The sequence below is a fragment of the Petaurus breviceps genome, unplaced genomic scaffold, assembly GCF_028583685.1.
Source record: "Petaurus breviceps papuanus isolate PSGF00001 unplaced genomic scaffold, PetGlider_PUasm1.0 90775, whole genome shotgun sequence".
NCBI classification, from domain to species: domain Eukaryota; kingdom Metazoa; phylum Chordata; class Mammalia; order Diprotodontia; family Petauridae; genus Petaurus; species Petaurus breviceps.
The window spans coordinates 10,803,833-10,822,702 of NW_027187342.1; the positions used below are offsets into that span (position 1 = coordinate 10,803,833).

At 38.0% G+C, this 18,870-nt stretch overlaps 1 protein-coding gene across 12 annotated transcripts in view; it reads left to right on the forward strand.

The window, feature by feature from the left end:
• WDPCP (WD repeat containing planar cell polarity effector) overlaps positions 1-18,870 on the forward strand; it is a 519,354-nt gene that overhangs the window by 295,168 nt on the left and 205,316 nt on the right. The window lies entirely within an intron of this gene.

Below are 18,870 nucleotides of genomic sequence, written 5' to 3' on the forward strand. Positions count from 1 at the left end.
ATTGTGAAGACCAAATATAATAACCTTACAGTGTAGTGAGATCATCTCTCCTGAAATTGGTGTCATTTTTATAGTAGCATTTCTCCTAAATGCCATAACTTATTTTCTTTAACCTTTTAAAAATATAGCGACATATGAATGGAAAGGGCAGCATATCCCCATACATTTCTTGCATCACCTAACATTTCAGTCTTTGGAGTTTTTGCTTTTTGGAGAGGGGAAGGCAGAGCAATTGGGGCCAAGTGACTTGCCCAAGGTCACATGGCTAGTCAAGTGTTAAGTGTCTGAGGCTGGATTTGAACTTAGGTTCTCCTGACTCCAGGACCAGAGCTCCATTCATGGCACCACCCAGACGCCCCCTAACATTTCAGTCTTACCATAATTTCATAATTGTTTTGCTATTAATTAACATCCTCTTCAAATTTTCAAAACTTCTCCATCAATAACATATATATATATCAACAAAGATCTATTGATACTACTAGATCATAAAGTGAGCAAAAGATTTAGAGCTGGGAGACATCTTAGCAATCATCTGATCCAAACCTTTCAATTCAATTCAATAAATATTTTTTAAGTGCTTCGCATGTTCAAGGTCCTGTACTAGAGGCTGAGAATACAAAGGAGAAAAAAGTTCATTTCAGTATTTTATAGAAGAAGGAGGAGGCAGAGAGGGATCATAGCTGGAGATACTGAGGAAAGCTTCCTGGAGAAGATGGCACATGAGCTGAGCCTCCAAGGTTGACAAGGATTCCACAAGGCAGAGATGAGAATACTTTCTGGGTTTGGGCAAAGCCTTACATGAAGATGTGGAATTAGGATATGGAATTTAAACTTCGGGAACATGTTTAATCAGTTTGGCAAGAACATAGAGTTTGTAAGATAAAGTGCTATGAAATAAGGCTGGAAAGGTAGATGGGGACCAGACTGTGGAAGGCCTCAAATGCCAACCTCAGGAATCCATATTTTATCTTATAGGCAATTGGAACCACTGAAAGATTTTTGAACAGAAGAATGACACAGAATCAGGAAGGTTATTGTGGTCACTAGATAGAGGAGATTGGAAAGGAGAGAGCCTGGGAGCAGGAAGGCCAGGTAGTAGGCTATTCCAAGAGTCTAGGTGAGAGATGATGTGATCTTGAAATAGGAGGAGTGTAGAGTAGAGTGAGCATCACAAGAAACATTGTCTAGTGATTAGGTGTGTGTGTGTGTGTGTTGAGGGGAGGAGGTGAAGGATAGGGAAGAGTCAAGGATAACTGAAGTCATGAACATGGATGATGAGAGAATCACAAAATCTCAGGTTAGGAAGGGACCTCAGAGACCAGATAGTTCAATTAATAGTAGCTGAATGAAAATCTACTCAATGTTGCATATTGTTGAGAGTGCAGAATTTACAGTCAAGAAGATCTGGGTGCAAATCCTACCTCAGTTATATGCTAGTTGTGTATGCCATTCTGCCTTTGTTGGAGTTGCCCGCCCTGCTGGGAGCTGTACTTCACAGGCACTGATTTCTCTCTCTGTCTCTGTCTCTCTCTTCTTCCCTCCCTCCCTCTCTCTTTCTCTCTCTCTGTCTCTGTGTCTCTGTCTCTCTTCCTCCCTCCTTTCCCCCCTCTTCCTCTCTCTCTCTCTATCTGTCTGTCTCTCTCTCTCATATGTTACCTAAAAACTGCATGCTATTCTCTCCTTTTCTTCTTTGGTTTCTGCCTGTCTGGGCTTATCTCTACTGTACTGATTATCTCCAAACTGTCCTGTAAATATCTTGTTCATACATAACTGTTTGCATGTTTTCTCCCTCCATTAGTCCCTTAAAGGCAGTGATTCTCTTTTACTTTTAAAGCATCTACCTCTCAGGGTTGTTGTGAAGATAGTATTTATAAAGCACTTAGCACAGCACATGGCACACAGTAAGTGCTTAATTAATGTTTATTGTTGATTGACTGAGTTTTTCATGATTTTGTCAGTCTTTTCTGAAGTCCTGGACAGGATGAAGGATTTTATGTCTTTTTATTTTTGGTTTTCTTCATCATTGTTCCTCCTGGTACATTTTAAGAGATTTCATAAGGTAGTGTTGGGCTATCAGGGCTCTTCTACATACCAATATTCCCATAATCCCAAAGAATTCATGAGATAGAATTGGGAGCCCTAATGATATGGAGGTGACTGTGGGTTTTTGAAAGCTATTTCAGTGTAATCTAGGCTCTTCCAGCAGGTTCCATCGAGCTATAAAAAGATTTTGAGCCTGGCATCGTACTGTCTGCTTTTTGAAGACCAGCCCAACCAAGTACAGAGATGCTCATCAGACTACTTGGAGATTAATTCCTTGGCAATGTCAGTTTATGCAATGAAGGAAGACACAAAATGACTCTTACCTTTGTGGCCGGTTCCATTCCCTACTGTAGTGATGGTGGCAAAGTTGTAGAAAACAAGGCAGAACGTGCTAAGAATAGCAGGTTCTAGACCATCTGCACACATTAACTTAGCTACTAGTACTCCAAATGTGAGGCCTTTGTCCAGTGTCCAACAAAGGGACTTATTACTGGATGAACTGAATTATATTAATCTTTATATTTTCATTGTGAATGAAATTGGAAAAGAGGAAGAAGTTGTGATTTAATGAAGAGATGGCTCACAGGCTTTCCATAGAACTGGAAGAGTTGGTTTCCAGTATGCAAGGATAGTATTTTTTTTTTTTTTGCTTTTTGGAGGGGAAAGGCAGGGCAGTTGTGCTTAAGTGATTTGCCCAAGGTCACACAGCTAGTAAGTGACAGATTGGAACTCAGGTCCTCCTGACTCCAGGGCCAGTGCTCTATTCACTGCACCACCTAGCCACCCCAATAATATTCTTTCTTATGGATGGTTATATGAATCTAAGTCACTGACCAGTCACTAAAGCATTCAAGTTGAAGCTTATGCAGAGAGCATAGAAAAGAATCTAGAACATGCTACATCAAAGAATTATGGAGAATAGGGAAGAAAAGAAGAAGGGCCCAACTTCCTTATCACTATTGACAGCTATTACTGACCAACTACCACCAACAGGCAGATGGGTGCAAGATGCCTGGGAGTGGAAGCACCTCTCAGACCACCAGTTTTTCTTCCAGCCCAGTCCTCACCACCATCATCTGTGGAAGACAACGCTTCTGAAGAAGAGACCAGCCAACCCCATGAATTTACAATTAACTTAAATCTATAGGAAAGGAAAAACCCACCTAGCTGAAGCAGCAGGAACCCTGATGGAGAGATAGGGGGTAACACATGCCACGCAAGTCCTACCACCCCCACCACTTTGACCACCATCTCCTTTCAGATCATGATAGAGATAGGCCAGGACGTGGACCATAAGAACCTTGGGATTAGCAGTCCTTCCAGACCAGCCCTCACAGTCATCATCTTGGGAGGCAACTCCTGTATAAGATTCAGTCATTCAACTGCTCCTTCGGGTGCTACAGTCATAGCTGTTGAAGATCCAGAAAAGAAAGTTCTTGCCACAAAAGTCCTTGGTACTTTGAAATGGTTCAACATCAGGAACTGATCTGATTTTGCAGTGAAAATGACATTAAAGAAGTATTGCCATCTGATTTGCTGCTGCACCCTAAAGCCTATGGGACGTTTCCATCTGACTTGCAGCTGAAACTTTCCATATATGTTGACTCCTCCATTAGAATATGAGCTTCTTGAGAGCATGGTCTATTTTTGCTTTTCCATTTATATTTCCTAGAGCTCAGCACAGTGCTTTGTACATAATAAGTGCTTGATATGTGTTTTTTAATCATTCATTCATGAAGCGTAAAGGATTTTATAAAAAAAAAAAACACGTAAGCAAAAATGATGGGCAGGTCACATGGTGAGAGTGAGGGATAACTGATCAACAGTCCTCATTGCTCTAATGGTATCCTCATAACACTGAAAGAATGCAATTAAGTCTTCTAGTATATTAAATTAACCCCTGTGAGAAACTTTTGGGAAAATATGGAAAGGAGATACACAGGTGCAAAGGCATAAATGGGTCATGATTTGCATAATTGAGGAAATAGAATGCCCTACACAGGGGTTGTCTCTCAAGATGATGGTGGTGAGGGCTGGTCTGGAAGGACTGCTAATTCCAAGGCTCTTAAGGTCAGGGTCCTCGACTATCTTTAAAATGATCTGAAAGGAGATGCTGGTCAAGGTAGTGGGGGATGTAGGATTTGCCTGGCTCATGTTATCTTTCCCTCAGGGTGCCTGCTGCTTCAGCTAAATGGGTTTTTCCTTTCCTGTGGATTGAAGTTAGTTGGTAGTTCATGGGTTGGCTGTCCCCTTCTCCATAAGAGTTGTCTTCCACAGATGATGGCAGTGAGGACTGTACTGGAAGCAAGACTGGTTGTCTGGGAGGTGCTTCCACTCCCAGGGATCTTGAATCCATCTGCCTATTGGTAGTAGCTGGTTAGTAATAGCTGTCAATGGTGGTGAGGAAGTTGGGCCCTTCTTCTTCTTTTCTCCCCTATTTCTCCATAATTCCCTGATGTAGCATGTTTTGGACTCTTACCACATTTCCTTTTTCTTGAAGATAGTTCTTAGGCTTAGTAGCTAATCCTTGTGTGTTATATCTCAAATTTGAGAAAAAATGCAGTTGACCTTTTATAGGTGCGATATCCTAGAATCATTAAAGTATTTAAAATAAGTTATGAAATATCTGGAATTGAATTGTCAGAGGACTATAAAATGAAACATTTCATCTCTTATCTCCGTGCCTTGTACAGGCTGTCCCCAGTTCCTGGAATGCACTTATTCCTCATCTCTGACACTTAGAATCATTAGTGTCCTACAAAACTCAGCTCATGAACTATCTTCCATGTAACATCTTTCCTGATTTCCATCCCCACCATCTCCCTGCTAGTTGCTAATGTTTCCCTCAAAAAACTACCTGATAATTGCCTTACATGTACTCGTTTATATAAAGTCATCTCCAGCTCCCCCTTCTCTACCCCAACCTTGAAGTTCAGGAAATTTTCATTTTTGTTTTTGAATCCTTTGTGGCATCAGATAGGCAATTTTAAAATGTTTATTGATTTATCAGTTGGCTAACCTAGCTCAGCTTGGAGAGATCCATCAGTTAGTCACAAGGTAATTATTTAAGCGATAATAACTTATGAAGACAGTGAAAGAAGGTAAAAATCACTCAGGATCCATATTATGTGAAGGCACAGTAGTGAAGTCACAGATCCCTGTAACAAATAACCAGCTCAATTCCAGATCTTTTGCTTTACTAATTTGGTCATATTTTGTTTTTTTTTCTGTATTTGTTGCTTTTATGAATCATATTGTATGAGTCATAATCAGGTTTTATTTCTGTATGAGGTTATTACCATATTTCCTTATCCTTGAAGATAGTTCTTAGGCTTAGTAGCTAATGCTTGTGTGTTATTATATCCCAAACTTATGAAAAAAAATGCAGTTGATCTGTTATAGGTGAGATATCCTAGAATCATTGCAGTATTTAGAATAAATTATAAAACATTTGGAATTGAATGATCAAAAGACCTAAATACAAAATGAGGACAATTTATTCTAGTTGTCACGTTATCTTCTAAGCTCGATGAATAAGAGAGAACCAATATGATCATGATATATCACAAAGAAAATTAGGAGAATTAGAAATGAAACTGAAGATTTCTGCAGATTGAACTATAAATATGCAATAGACAAGAAATTTGCTTTTGAGAACTTATTTTTTTATTTTAAATGAGTTAACATAAAATATATTTTAATTTCTCTTCATTGTGACCTTTATACACAAAACCATTTTTTCTTTGAGTGCATTACAGGTCCTACTAATTAAGGTATGTGTTATAGAAGTCTATGGTGTGAAATTAAAGTAGCAGTTTTCTTAAATCCAAAAAATAAATCAAACATTTTTTTATTCTGAAAAAGATAATTCAGTCACAGAGAGCTTATTTCTATGTTTTTTTTGTTTTCTCTTTTATCTCTTCGTTAAGCCAATTTTCTGCTTAGAATCCACTGTTAAAAATCTTATTTGATTCACTATGTAAGCATTATCCTTTATTCACTATGCAAAAAGAAAGGACTGCAATTATTTTTGCCTTTGCATTTAAAAGTTTGCTATACAGACAGGTCAGTGTTATTTTATTTTATATATGTTTACATAGAGGAAAGGGAGAAAATTCTCCTTAATGTTCTATAGCTGAAAGTTTTAATATTACATATTAAAAGATCAAATTCATTCTCTTTAAGTATTCTAATTTTTGAGTTTCCATTTTAGTATTTGATTGCCTTTTGACTTTTGTTCTGATTATCTAGAGAAGTCCATTAACTACTAATAAGCATAAAATAAAAATATGCCCAAATCTTGCCCTTTTTAGATGATATTTTAAAATGTTTGTCATAATTTTAGTTAATATCAGTACCTTATATCCAAGTAATGATCTATGGTTTACGAAGTACTCTTCACAGCAGCCAGGAGAATGTGATAGATTGTGTTAGAGTCCCATTTTACAGAGATGGAAATTAAGACAGTGATTTCTGGTCAAGATGGCTACCTGAATGGGAAACAGATTACCTGGGTCACACATATATCTCCAGGAAAAATCTGAAATTCATATCAGGACGAATAATGATGACAAAAAACAATGAGAAACTACCGCGAATTCGTCCACCTATAAAATTCAGGTAGAATTCAGCCAGAAGACTGTATGCAATTGGCATAGCCAGCACCAACTCAGGGAAATAAGCCAGCAGCTTTCCAGCAAGACTAGCAAATGTCCAGAGACACCTGTAGCCTGCAAGACTTTGTTTCTAGAGAGATAACAAGAGTGAAAGACTTCCTGAAAAAGTTCCATAGAGGTCAGAAAGCCCTGGAGAGGGGTGGTGTAAAAAACCTAAGAGTGGAAGCCTTGGAAGCCTTTGGGAAACAGCTGTAGAGTAGGACAGTGTGGCAGCTTTCGTATCTAGGTAAACCAGGTGTCTGGGGCTCCAAGGTCCTTAACTTCTATTCTGAGATGAAATAAAGATCCAGCCCTTGGAATCTCAAAGATCCTGGGGGACTTAACCCCAAGGGATGGAGGTCAGTACAGGAACCCAGGGACAAGAGCAAAACTAAGTAGGGCCTACCATCCAAGAGGGTGTAGCCTGACCCTAGCACAATGCACCAATTTGGGAACTAAAGCTGGAGAGATGAGTAAATCAAAGAAAAGAACAATCTGAATTTTAAAAATCATTATAGATCTAAAGATTCTTCCATAAGAAGAGAATAGTTCTACTCATTCCAAGTAGTGATTCAAAGGGGGAAAAAAAGACTTTCCACAAAGATTATATGAGTATCTAGAAGAAATGAAACAGGAATGGAGGCTCTGGAGGAAAGAATTGGAAGGAGGATGAATGGCTGAGAAGAAAAGAAAGTGAACCTTACACATGGACTCCCTAAAAACTAGAATAGCCTATACCGAAATCAATGAATGAGTCAGTAATTCCATGAGAGAGTAAGAAAAATAAAAATAAAATCAAAAGATTGTAAAATTATAGAAGAGGAAAAAGAACTTATCGGAGACATAAAACCACAGGAAAACACTGCAAAGAAAAATAACTTTGAAAGACTTAAGAACTCTGCTTATTGCAATGATCAACCATGCCTCCAGACTACCTAGATGTGTGTTACCCACCTTATGACAGAAAGGTGATAGACTCAAGGTGCAAAAAGTGCCATATATTTTTGGACATGACCACTGTGAGGACTCATTGTTCTTGGTTATGCTTATTTGTTGTAAGGCTTTTTTTCTTTCTTTAGACTTTTAATTGAAGTAGGGATGAGAATGGGAATGGGGATAGGGAGAGAAGGTAGATCAGTACTGGTGAAACCAAAAGAGTGCCATCGTAAACAAAGTTTTAAATACTGAGAAGGGAACAATAGGAAGTTAGAAGGAAACACAGATAAGTAGGACAGTTTTGAAAGTAATGATTTGAAGGTGGAATTTAATACATAATTTTTCCAAAAAGGATCAAGATGAAATGGAGGTTCATGGTTTCAAATACAGCCTTTTTTTCTGTGCTCTGTGGTGTTTTTCACTGGTGTTTAAGTTCAGGATAAGAAAAAACAAAAAGAAACTTAAGGCATAGGCAGTTTAAATAACTCACATGTGCTCACAAGGATAGGTTGTGATAAAGCAGGGATTCTAATGCACTTATTCTGTTTTCCAAGTCCAATGCTCTTGTAACAATAGCCCATTGCCTCTTTAAGCTCAATTAAGAGGATTTGATATTTTGATGAACTGATTATAACGTATCTGACACTTTGATATTTTGATGATGATACTGTGATCTCAGTCATGTGAGTACTGTCTCCATCCATATGGATCACATCACCAACTCTTCTTAACCTATGTAGCTCTTATCCAGGTGTTCTTCTACATCTATGACAGGCAATCCACTTTCCATGCTCTGCCTTTCTCCAGATTCCTTGACATTATAGAGATGCCAGTGGACTATATTGGTTATTTCTCACTTTTGATACATGACCTTACCAGCTACTTTTTCTGTTATTATGATGGTACCCTTTATGTGTTTCTCCTATGCAGTTCTTTGGACTGAAAGGTTTGTAATATTCAAGGTCACATGGTACTTCTTGCTTACTGACTATACAAAAAACCAAAACTTCTGATTCATTGGAGCAGAATGATGCATTAAATATGCTTCAAACAAGATACATCCTATTATTGTGTTAAAATAATACAATACTGATCAATATAATGATCAACCATGATTCCTAAGGACTGATGATGAAGAATGATGCCCATTTCCTGACAGAGAAAGATGATGGACTAATAATTTGGAGAATAAGTAATGCATTTTTGCATATGACCACGACAGCAATATGTTTTATTTAACTCTGCTTATATATGAGGGTTTTGTATTTCTCTCCCCCACCCCCACCAATGAGTAGAGGATAAGTAAGAAAAAGTGAAATTAAATGTTTGAAAATTGGTAAAAAAAAAAAAATGTAGTAAAAGAGGGGGAGGGGAATAATACAATATTCATTCAGATCCAGAGAAAATCACCTTATTTCTGGACACTGGATTTTTCTTAATACAACCTAATTTTACATTAGTTTTATTGGTTGCCATATCACATCATTGACTCATACTGGGCTCACTTGTCCACAAAATCATCTAGATGTTTTCCAGATTAACTATTTTCCATCCATACCTCTTGTACTTATGAAGTTGAACTTTTGAAAACTGGTATAAGTTTTTATATTCATCCCTATTAAATCTCACCTTAATAGATCTAACCCAAAGCTGTATCCTGCCAAGGCCTTTTTAAATCCCAGTTCTATTATTCAATGTGTGAGCCATCCCTCCCAGCTTGGTGTCACCTGCAGATTTATTGAGCATGCCATCTGTTCCTTTATTCAAGTCATTAATAAGAATGTTAAACATCACAGGGCCAAACACAGATTCCTCAAGGCATTCCTCTGGAGACTTCCTTCCAAGCTGATATTGAACCACCAAAGACCATTTTTTGGACCATTTAACCAGATCAGAATCCACTTAATTGCACAGTCTTTTCAATTATAGGGTGATAAATAGACCTTTGCTTTAGGATACCAACAACACTTCTTGTTATTCAGAGGCAGCTAAGTAGCACAATGTGGATAGAGTACTGGGCCTACAGTGAGGAAGACTCTAGTTCAAATCCAACCTCAGACACTTACTGGCTGTGTGATTCTGGGCAAGTAATTTTACTTCTATCTGTCTTAGTTTCTTCAACTTCTAACCCCTCCCAGGGTTGTCATGAGGATCCATATTTCTAAAGTACTTGGCACAGTTCCTGGCACATAATAAATCTTTCCTTCCTTCCTTCTTTCCTTCCTTCCTTCCTTCCTTCCTTCCTTCCTTCCTTCCTTCCACAATAATTAAGTATAAAAACTAGTTAGTCTGAATAATTAGTAAAAATAGTAAAGTACCTACAACATGGCCCATACTTCCTATCCTCAGGTGAGTTTTCCTCCTATGCACACACACGCGTACACACACACACACACACACACACACACACACACACACAGCCTTTTGGTCTGAAGATCCCTGTTTCTGCCCCAGACCCTCTCAACTAGGTTTTGTCTAAAAAAGTGTATTTGAAGGTACTTTTTCTGTTTTTTCCCCTAAATGGGTTTTGTGAAGTTTTCTCCGGGCACACACACACACACACACACATAAAAATGTAGCTCTGACCACATCTCTTTATCTTTTCCACAAGAATAACATTAAAAGCTTTATCAAATGCTTTGCCAAAATCTGGATAATAAACTATGTAGCATTCCCTTGAGAGATGTAACAACAGAGGTATCTTTATTCAATACCCTCTGAATATTAATTCCAAGTATGGCACAAAACATGGAATGGTACATTTGCCAAAGGCATTTCCCACCCACATGGAAGATGTCCAGCACACAATCCAAATCAAAAAGACATTTGCCCTATAGATGGCAAAGTCTGCCCAATTGAAGGAATTACTTTTCCCCAAAATTGTAATTGGTTTCCTTTCTTAGGAAAAGCCTTCACAAATTTTCACCTTTAAAATCTCAAGATTTACATAACTTTGCAAACTTTGTTTTTTCCCCTTTAGGCTATTGGAATTTTTTTTACTTTTTTATTCTTGAACTTTCCACATTTGCCGCTACCAACCGCCTTTTACTTTTTTTGTACGTTCTCCTTTCTTTTGGCTTCTAAGACACTATTCTTGTGAGTTTTCTCCTACATTTCTGTCATCTTTTCTGTCTCCTCCCCCAGTTCTTCATCTTCCTTGCAATAATTAAGGTAGGCCTACCACAAGGTTCTGTCCTTGACCTTCTTTTAATCTCTTCGTATTAACTATTAGTCATCTCATCCACTGCCCTAACTTCAACTATCACCATTATGCAGAGGGTTCCCAAAAAATATGTATCTCCAAACCTGAGCCCTCTTTTGAGCTCCAGGTCCAAATTTCCAATTGCCAATAAGCTATTAGCACATAGATATACTACCTATATTTTGTCTCAGAGTGTCCCAAATATACCTTATTATTTTTTCAATTAAAACTGTGTATCTGCATGTGATTATATCTGTTAGTAGCATCACCATTTGTCCAGTATCCTGTATTTGAAATTTTGATGTTGTCTCTGATTCTTGCCTCTCCTTCACCTTTCATGTTTAATTAGATGCCAAATCCTATTACTTCTAACTGCATATTGTCTCTTATTTCTCTCATCTATACCCACCTCTTGATTCACTCCATCACCATCATTACCAGCTTCCTAGAATCTCGTAGTTACCTCCTAACAGATTTTCCCAATTCCATTCTCCCCCTAACAAGCCATCCTTCCCAACACTGCCAACCTTTTCTTTCTAATGTATAGATCTGGTTATGTTACTCCTTTCTTCAAAAATTTTGTGTGGTCTCTTTTGACTTAAATAGAGAACAAACTTCTTTTGCTTGGCATTCAATAATATTGATTAATAAAATGGTTTTTACCTACACTGCTTTAAAATGTACAAAATCCTTTTCCAACAAACTTACAAGGTAGAGAATGCAAGTAGTACTATCCTCACTTAACAGATAAGGAAACTGAGGCTCATAGAGATTAAATGACTCATCTAAGTTCACACAGTTAATAAGCGTCAAAGCTAAAATTCATACTCAGATTCTTTGACTTCAGATAAGATTTTTTTTGGGGAAAAACCAAAGTATTTATTGAGCACCTATTATATGTTAGGAATGAGATACAGTAGAGATACAATAGAGTCCCTGCCCTCAAGGAGTTTAGATTTCACTGGGGGGAAATTTTCACAAATGCATAAATATAAGATATGTTGTAGAACCACATCATATTTACATTTCACTTACATGGATTTAATCTACCCACCATTCCACTCAGTGAGCACATACTCTGATCAGTGTGAAATGGGAAACATGAATCTGCTGTTCTCTAAGTCGGTCCTAGTTTCTCAGTCTCAGTTCTCAACTTGGGAAAAGGGTCACTAGCCTGACCCAGAGGCTTGATAGAGGACTTCAACTATCCAAACATATGCTAGCTTTCTCTGATGTCTTTCTGCCAAAATCATACATTTCAGCTAATGACATTTCAGTTTACCCTAATTACCCTTTCATCCTTTACAAGATAGAGAAACTCACAAGAAAAGCTTTTTTTTTTCTGGATCTGATTCTTGCTAAGAGAAAAGAACAAGGATTTTTTTTTGAGGGGGAAGGTAGGGGAAAGTGAAAATGATGGGAACTTGAGGCAAAAGAATTTCTCCCTAGAGTTGGTGATAGGAAAGGACATGCCGAGCATAATCTGATTTGCATGCTAGATTTTGGGAGAGCAGACTTTAAAGGGTTCAGTGGAAAGGTAGGTAGGAAGCCATAGACCACAATGCTATATAAGAAGTCAGCCCAGGAGGGGTAAGCTCTTAAGGATTACATTCTGAAGACCCAAAGGGAAATAAAGCATTCTAATGAGCTGGAGTTGTCTGAAAAGACATGTAAATGCACAGAGAGCTCACCAAAGCAACTTACATTTTTTTAAAAATGTGTAATGAAGATAAAAGGCTAGCAAAAAGGAATGAATATCAAGTGTTAGAACTTAAAATGAGCTGAGATCGGCAAGTGCTAGGGACATACAATTTTTTTAAAGCTATATTGAATGAAGAGGATCCACACCTCATCTGAGCACCAAAGAGCCTGTCAGAGCAAGAGTCCTCATACCCCAATTTCCTTTCCCCTTCCCAACTGACCACTGACTCCTCTTATCAATATCAACCCCTACAGGATCCTAGAACACCGGTCCTACTCTTCCTCTCAGACTCACTTCCTAATGGGGATGGATAAGAGCCCTAGAAGCCCATTGTCCTGCATTGCTGCTCATACGACTTGGATCTGTCGATCATCCAGTATTTTTTAAGCACTTACCACGTACCAGACACTGTGCTAGGCACTAGGGACATAAATACAATAAATAAAGTAATCCCTACTTTCAAGGAACTTATGTTTTAACGGGGGAGATTAAAATCTGCCTTGCTACTATATCCTAAGATCCTCTGAGCTTTACCATCTGCCCTGAAGAAGTGGCACAGGCCTGAGATCAGGAGGATCTGAATTTAAATCCAGCCTGAGATGCTTACTGGCTGTGTGACGCTGGGTGAGTCAATTAACTCCTGGTTTCCTCAGTTTTGTCATCTGTAAAGTGGGGATAATAATAATACCTACTTCCCATGGATCAAATGAGATAATAATTGTAAAGCTCTTACACAGTTCTTGGCACTTGGTACATGCTCAATAAATACTTATTCCCTCCCTTCCTGAAGCTAAACTCCTTTATGTTTTGTCTCTCCTAGATATTATATAAGTCCTTTGAAAGGAAGAATTGCCTTGCTTTTATTTTTGACTCTCCAGTGCTTCGGATTATACTTAGCACTATGCTTGGGACCTAGTAATTGCTTAATAAATACTTTCTCAATGAGTCATCAGAGACTGGATAGGACCACTGTTTGGGACACATGATATAATGATAACTGAACAGAGAGAGGGTAGGTTTGCCCAGTTCATTTTGCTTTTCTCTGCCTACTAGAGACAGGGAGAAAAAAAGAAACAGATTTATGCTCATAGGAGAACAATTGTGAAGGCATCAAAAAAGAATGATGTACAAGGTATAAGATAGAAGGAAAGATAACAAAGGCAATGGGAAAATTTTGGATCTTATTAATACTGCAAAAGGTGACAGAAAAAATCAATAACTACTGACCTATAGACTTACTCTTCCCTCTATATAAAATCTTTACAGGAGTCATCAATGCACAGCCTGAAGTCCTCCTAGATAAGAGCATTCATAAAAACTAGAAGGCTTTTGCAAGCAGTTTTCAAAAATGGCCCACACCTTTATCATCTCTCAATTAACTAAAACAAACTAAGATCCCATGTGCTTATTGTGAAAAATCAGGTGAGGCACAAAACAGGGAGGTCTATGCCTTCACTGTGATTGGAGGAGTCCAGGTCAAGTAGAGATTCCCTATGGATGGTGAATAGGTCTTGATTGCATCAAGCCCCAACACATTGCAGAGCCTCCTGGAAGAAATGAGGAATCAGTCAACAGACTTTTCTAAAGTTCTTATATGTACCAGCCACTGTGCTAAGCACTGGAAAAAAAGGCAAAGATCAACCTTTGTCTTCATTGAGCTTGCATTTTAACCAGGGAGGTGTAAATAGCTAGGTAAAATAAGATAGAAAAAATAGGTGGAATCATTCAAAGGTATATGACCCATTCATTCATATACACAGAGAAGACCAAATAGATGGAGAACATCTATTATCCAGATTCCCATATGCATTTTAGCATACTATAGAGTTTGTTCAACAATGTGTTAATTTGGGACAGATAGTACCCATGGATAGTGAGCTTGGTTGAGCCTTACAGAGGAGGAAGAGAGAGGGCTGGATTGTTTGGGGGAAATACAAAGCCTGTTTATTGACTCCAAGTTCTCCAGGTTTTTGCTGACATTTAAAGTAGAATTGTGTTATGGGAATATAAATTTAAGAACTTCCCTGCCCCAAGGCCCTCTGATAGGCTTAAGTGCACCTGGAGCCTTCGGTGAGAGGCTTGTTTTTCAGGAGATACTTTGTGATTGGGCAGTGGGTGAAGAAAGTTGTTACATTCTAGGAGCCAGGAGAAGGCTATATAAACCCTGATGCAAGGCTTTGCTTTGGGGCTCGATTTGAGAAGTGTTGTGTGATTTGACCAGATGAGACTCTGAGCTGCTGCTGAAAGCCCCCCGGCTTTGAAAACCCAGATGTTGATGCTTCCCTCTCTGGTAACTGTGACTGGGTATGGATGTAATGGTCAGACAGTTCGAGACCTGTCTGCTTGAAATGTTTCTCTGTTTTCTTGTAACTTCTGTCTGTATACTCTGAAGTTCAGGGTGCTGATTTTTTTCCCCTGAACTAGGTAAATGATATGCTTGATTGATTAAAGCAAGACTGTTAACCCATTTTGAGTTGCTTTCCTTCAGAAAAGCAGATCTAAGAACCTGTGTTAGCAGCCACTCTGGGGATGCTGGGGTGCTTGCTGCTACAAATTGCTATATCCCCAGAGCTTTACATAGTTACTAGCACATAGTAGGCACTTAATAAATACTGTTTGGTGATTGATTAGTTGCTCCCTGGCAACAAGGCCTGGTATGCCACTGATTCTGAACTAAAAACTAGTATCACACCAACAGCAATGGAGGGATGCATGGTGAGTGTGAGAAGGCTGCAAAATATTATCAGTGGAGTACTCTGAAAAAGAACAATCATGAAGGATATATATGCCTGGGAGAGGAGATGGGCTGGCATGAGTGAGAGATGACAGGTGGTCAGCCAAAGTGTTCCACTGGGATCCTCATGATATTGGGAGAAATCAAGATAGGCCTCCAGTATTTGGGGAAGACCCCATCTGGCAAACTTTGGGGAGAACATAAACAAGAGCTGCCTGGGATGGGCAGGCATGGATGAGTTGCTCTCTGAATCATCGAAGGGAACTCCCAAATTGATGATATCACAGATGCATTTGAATTTTAGATTATTAATCTAATGTCCTTAAGATTAGTATTTACTAATTCACACCTCAGTTGGTTGGAATTTTTGTTTGTGATATCTCTTTTTTAGGTTTTTTCATTTATGTAATACTGCAGTAGTATTCTGATTCCTCTTGTTTTTGAATCCCAAATCCCCCCATCTGACTGTTTATTTGTGATTTGTCATTATCTCTTTGAAAGAGATGTTAGAGTAATTTAATTTTAAAGTTTCTCTTTTCTCATATTCTTTTACATAAATGAATTGATTAAATTGGCAACATCCATTAGTTTTGGAGGTTGGGAAATAGTTTTGCTATTATCTTTTCTTTGGTTCTTTCAAGAGATGTGTGTATAAGGCATGCTCTTCGTTTATAGCAGAGTGATTCTTTGATTAAGAACTGCCTTTACAGGGGTAGCAAGATGGCACAGCAAATAGAGCACTGACCCTGGAGTCAGGAAGACCTGAGTTCAAATCTGGCCTCAGACACTTAACACTTACTAGCTGTGTGACCTTGGGCAAGTCACTTAACCCCAATTGTCCTGTCTTCCCCCCCCCCAAAAAAAAAGAACTGCCTTTACTGCAGCAGCCTCCTAATTGATCTACCTGCCTTCAGTTTCCTCTTCCTCTAGCCCATGAGAAACACAGTTGCCAAATTAATTTCCCTTAAATTCTGATCTTACCTTGCCTCTCCTCTCCTTGCTAAACTCCAGTGGGAGTTTTATCCTTCAGGATAAAAAATAACCTCCTCTGTTTAGCTTTTAAAGCCCTTCATGGCCTGTCCTCAACCTATTCATCCAGCCTCACTGAACATTACTATCCAGACAAACTGGTCTTCTTGCTGTTCTTCACATTCCTTCTGTTATTTTTTGTGCCTTTGTACTGGCTATCTCATATGACTAAAACACATTCCCTCATTACCTCTGCCTCACAGAGATCCTTTCTTCCTTTTACTCAGCTCATATATTATCTTCTTCATAAAGCCTTTCATTATTCTCTCAAACACTATTGCCCCTCCCTCCCAAACTATCTTGCATTTAACTCTTTTGTACATATTTGTATTTATTCAGCCTATATTTATACCATATGTTTTTATTTGTACTGCTCATCTTCCTCTGCCCCCATTAGAATTTCATCTCAGGGAGCAGGCATGGTTTCACCTATTTCTTCTTGTTTCACCAGTGTCTGGCACATATTAGGAACTTAATAAGTGTTTGTTGATTGATTGATATCCTAGAAATAGAACTCCTTTTTAGGAAGTCAGATATTATTTTCATTAGCATTTTTTTTTCATTTACCACACATTTACTGAATGCTTATTGTATCAAAGGCAGTGTGCTAGTTCTTGTGAGGGTTTACCAAGATTGTACCTTGAAGGCATTTGTAGTCTGTTAAGGATGATAAGAGTAGTACACAAATAGTTATACTGCAAGAAGGGTCTAAATTTCATGATAAAGGTGGAAAGTGTTATAGCAATTCAGAGAACAGAGAGATCACTTTTGGCTTAAGGATCAACTAAGGCTTCAGAGAAGAAGAGGTATTTGTATTTCCTCTTAATAGATTCATGTGATTTCACAAGGGAGGGAGAGAAAGGGCATTCCATCAGAGGCAACAATGTGAACAAATATATGGAAGTGGGAAGTCAGTGGTATGTTCAGGCAACAAGTGATCTCATTTGGCGGGAGTATACTGTATGTTTAAGGAAGTCAAAGGAGATATGATTGGAAAGATAAATTGGTCTTAAATCGTGAAAGGTCTTGAATGGAAGGCAAAAGTAGGCAGTGGGGAGTCATTGAAGATTTTTGAGCAGAAACATGTGCTGGCAGATTTAACAGGCACTAGTGTGTAGAGAGAAAGTGTGTGTGTGTAAGATGCCCTATAATTCATCTTCTATATATCAGATATAAAATTTTATTTTAGAATCAAAGAGTCTTAGATATTACAGTTGGAAGAGACAGACCTCAGAGGCCATCTTGTCCAACTCAGCCTTAGTGGTCATCCAGCCATCTATTAAGTCTCCAGTAAGATGGACAAAGGAGATGAATGAGCACTTTCCAATGAAGCAATCAATTATCATGAAAAAATTATCCAAATAGCTGATGGCAAGATAAATGCAAATTAAAACAATGATATTCTAATTCATACTTGTAACCTGGGCAAAAATGACAAAGAATGACAATTGTACACACTAAGGGAAAGTAGACAAATTAATACTATGTTGGTGGAACAATGCTTTTCTAGAAAGCAATTTGGAACTATAACCAAAATGGTCACCAAATTATTACATGCCCCTTGACTCAATCATACTACTACTAGGCCTTTACCCTCAAAAAGGTGAAAAAAAGACAAAAATGACACATATGTACAATAATATTTATAAGATCTCTTTCTCTGGTGGCAAAGGTTGGGAAACTAAAGGGTAGCCATTAGTAAGGAAATGATGGAACAAATCATATATAAATGTAATGGAATTTTATTATGCCATAAAAATGATGAAAGGGATCAATTCAGAGAAACCTGGATAGATTTATATGAACTGATACAAAATGAAGTGAGCAGAAGCAGAATAATTTATTTAGTAACAATGACTTTTTTTTAAAAAGAAAAACAACTTTGAGAGACCTAAGAACTCTGATCAATATAATGACCAACTATGATACCAAAGGAAAAGATAAAACATGTTACCTGCCTCCTGACAGAGAGGTGGTGAACTCAAAGTGCAGAATGACACATACGTTTCTAGAATGTATATCTAAGAATGTGTGCCCAATGTGGGAATTTATTTTACTTAAGTCTGAAGATCAGATCCAAGAGTTTTATTTTTTCTTTCAATTTGTGGAGGGTAGAACAGGTGATGGAACTCCAAAAATGAAAAAAAATGCACAGAAGAAACAGAACAAAAGTCAATAGAAAATACAGTCAAGTAGGGCAATTTTAGAGATAACATGTTGAATATATTAGAAAAACTCACTGTTCATAAAGCATTCGTGATTTCATGTATGGTCTTTTTTCTGTTCTTTTTATATGGAAATACTCACCTTATTTGGTGTTAAGTTCATAATTTCTTTTGAATATTTTATTTTCCCCAATTATGTGTTAAAACAGGTTTTTACATTTTTAAGCGTTTTGAGTTCCAAATTCTGTCCTTCCCTCCCTCCCATTCCCCCCAAAAGAGTAAACAATTCGATTTAGATTATACATGTGCAATCATGTAAAACATTTCTATATTAGACATTTTATACAAGATATGAGAGAGAGAGAGAGAGAGAGAGAGAGAGAGAGAGAGAGAGAGAGAGA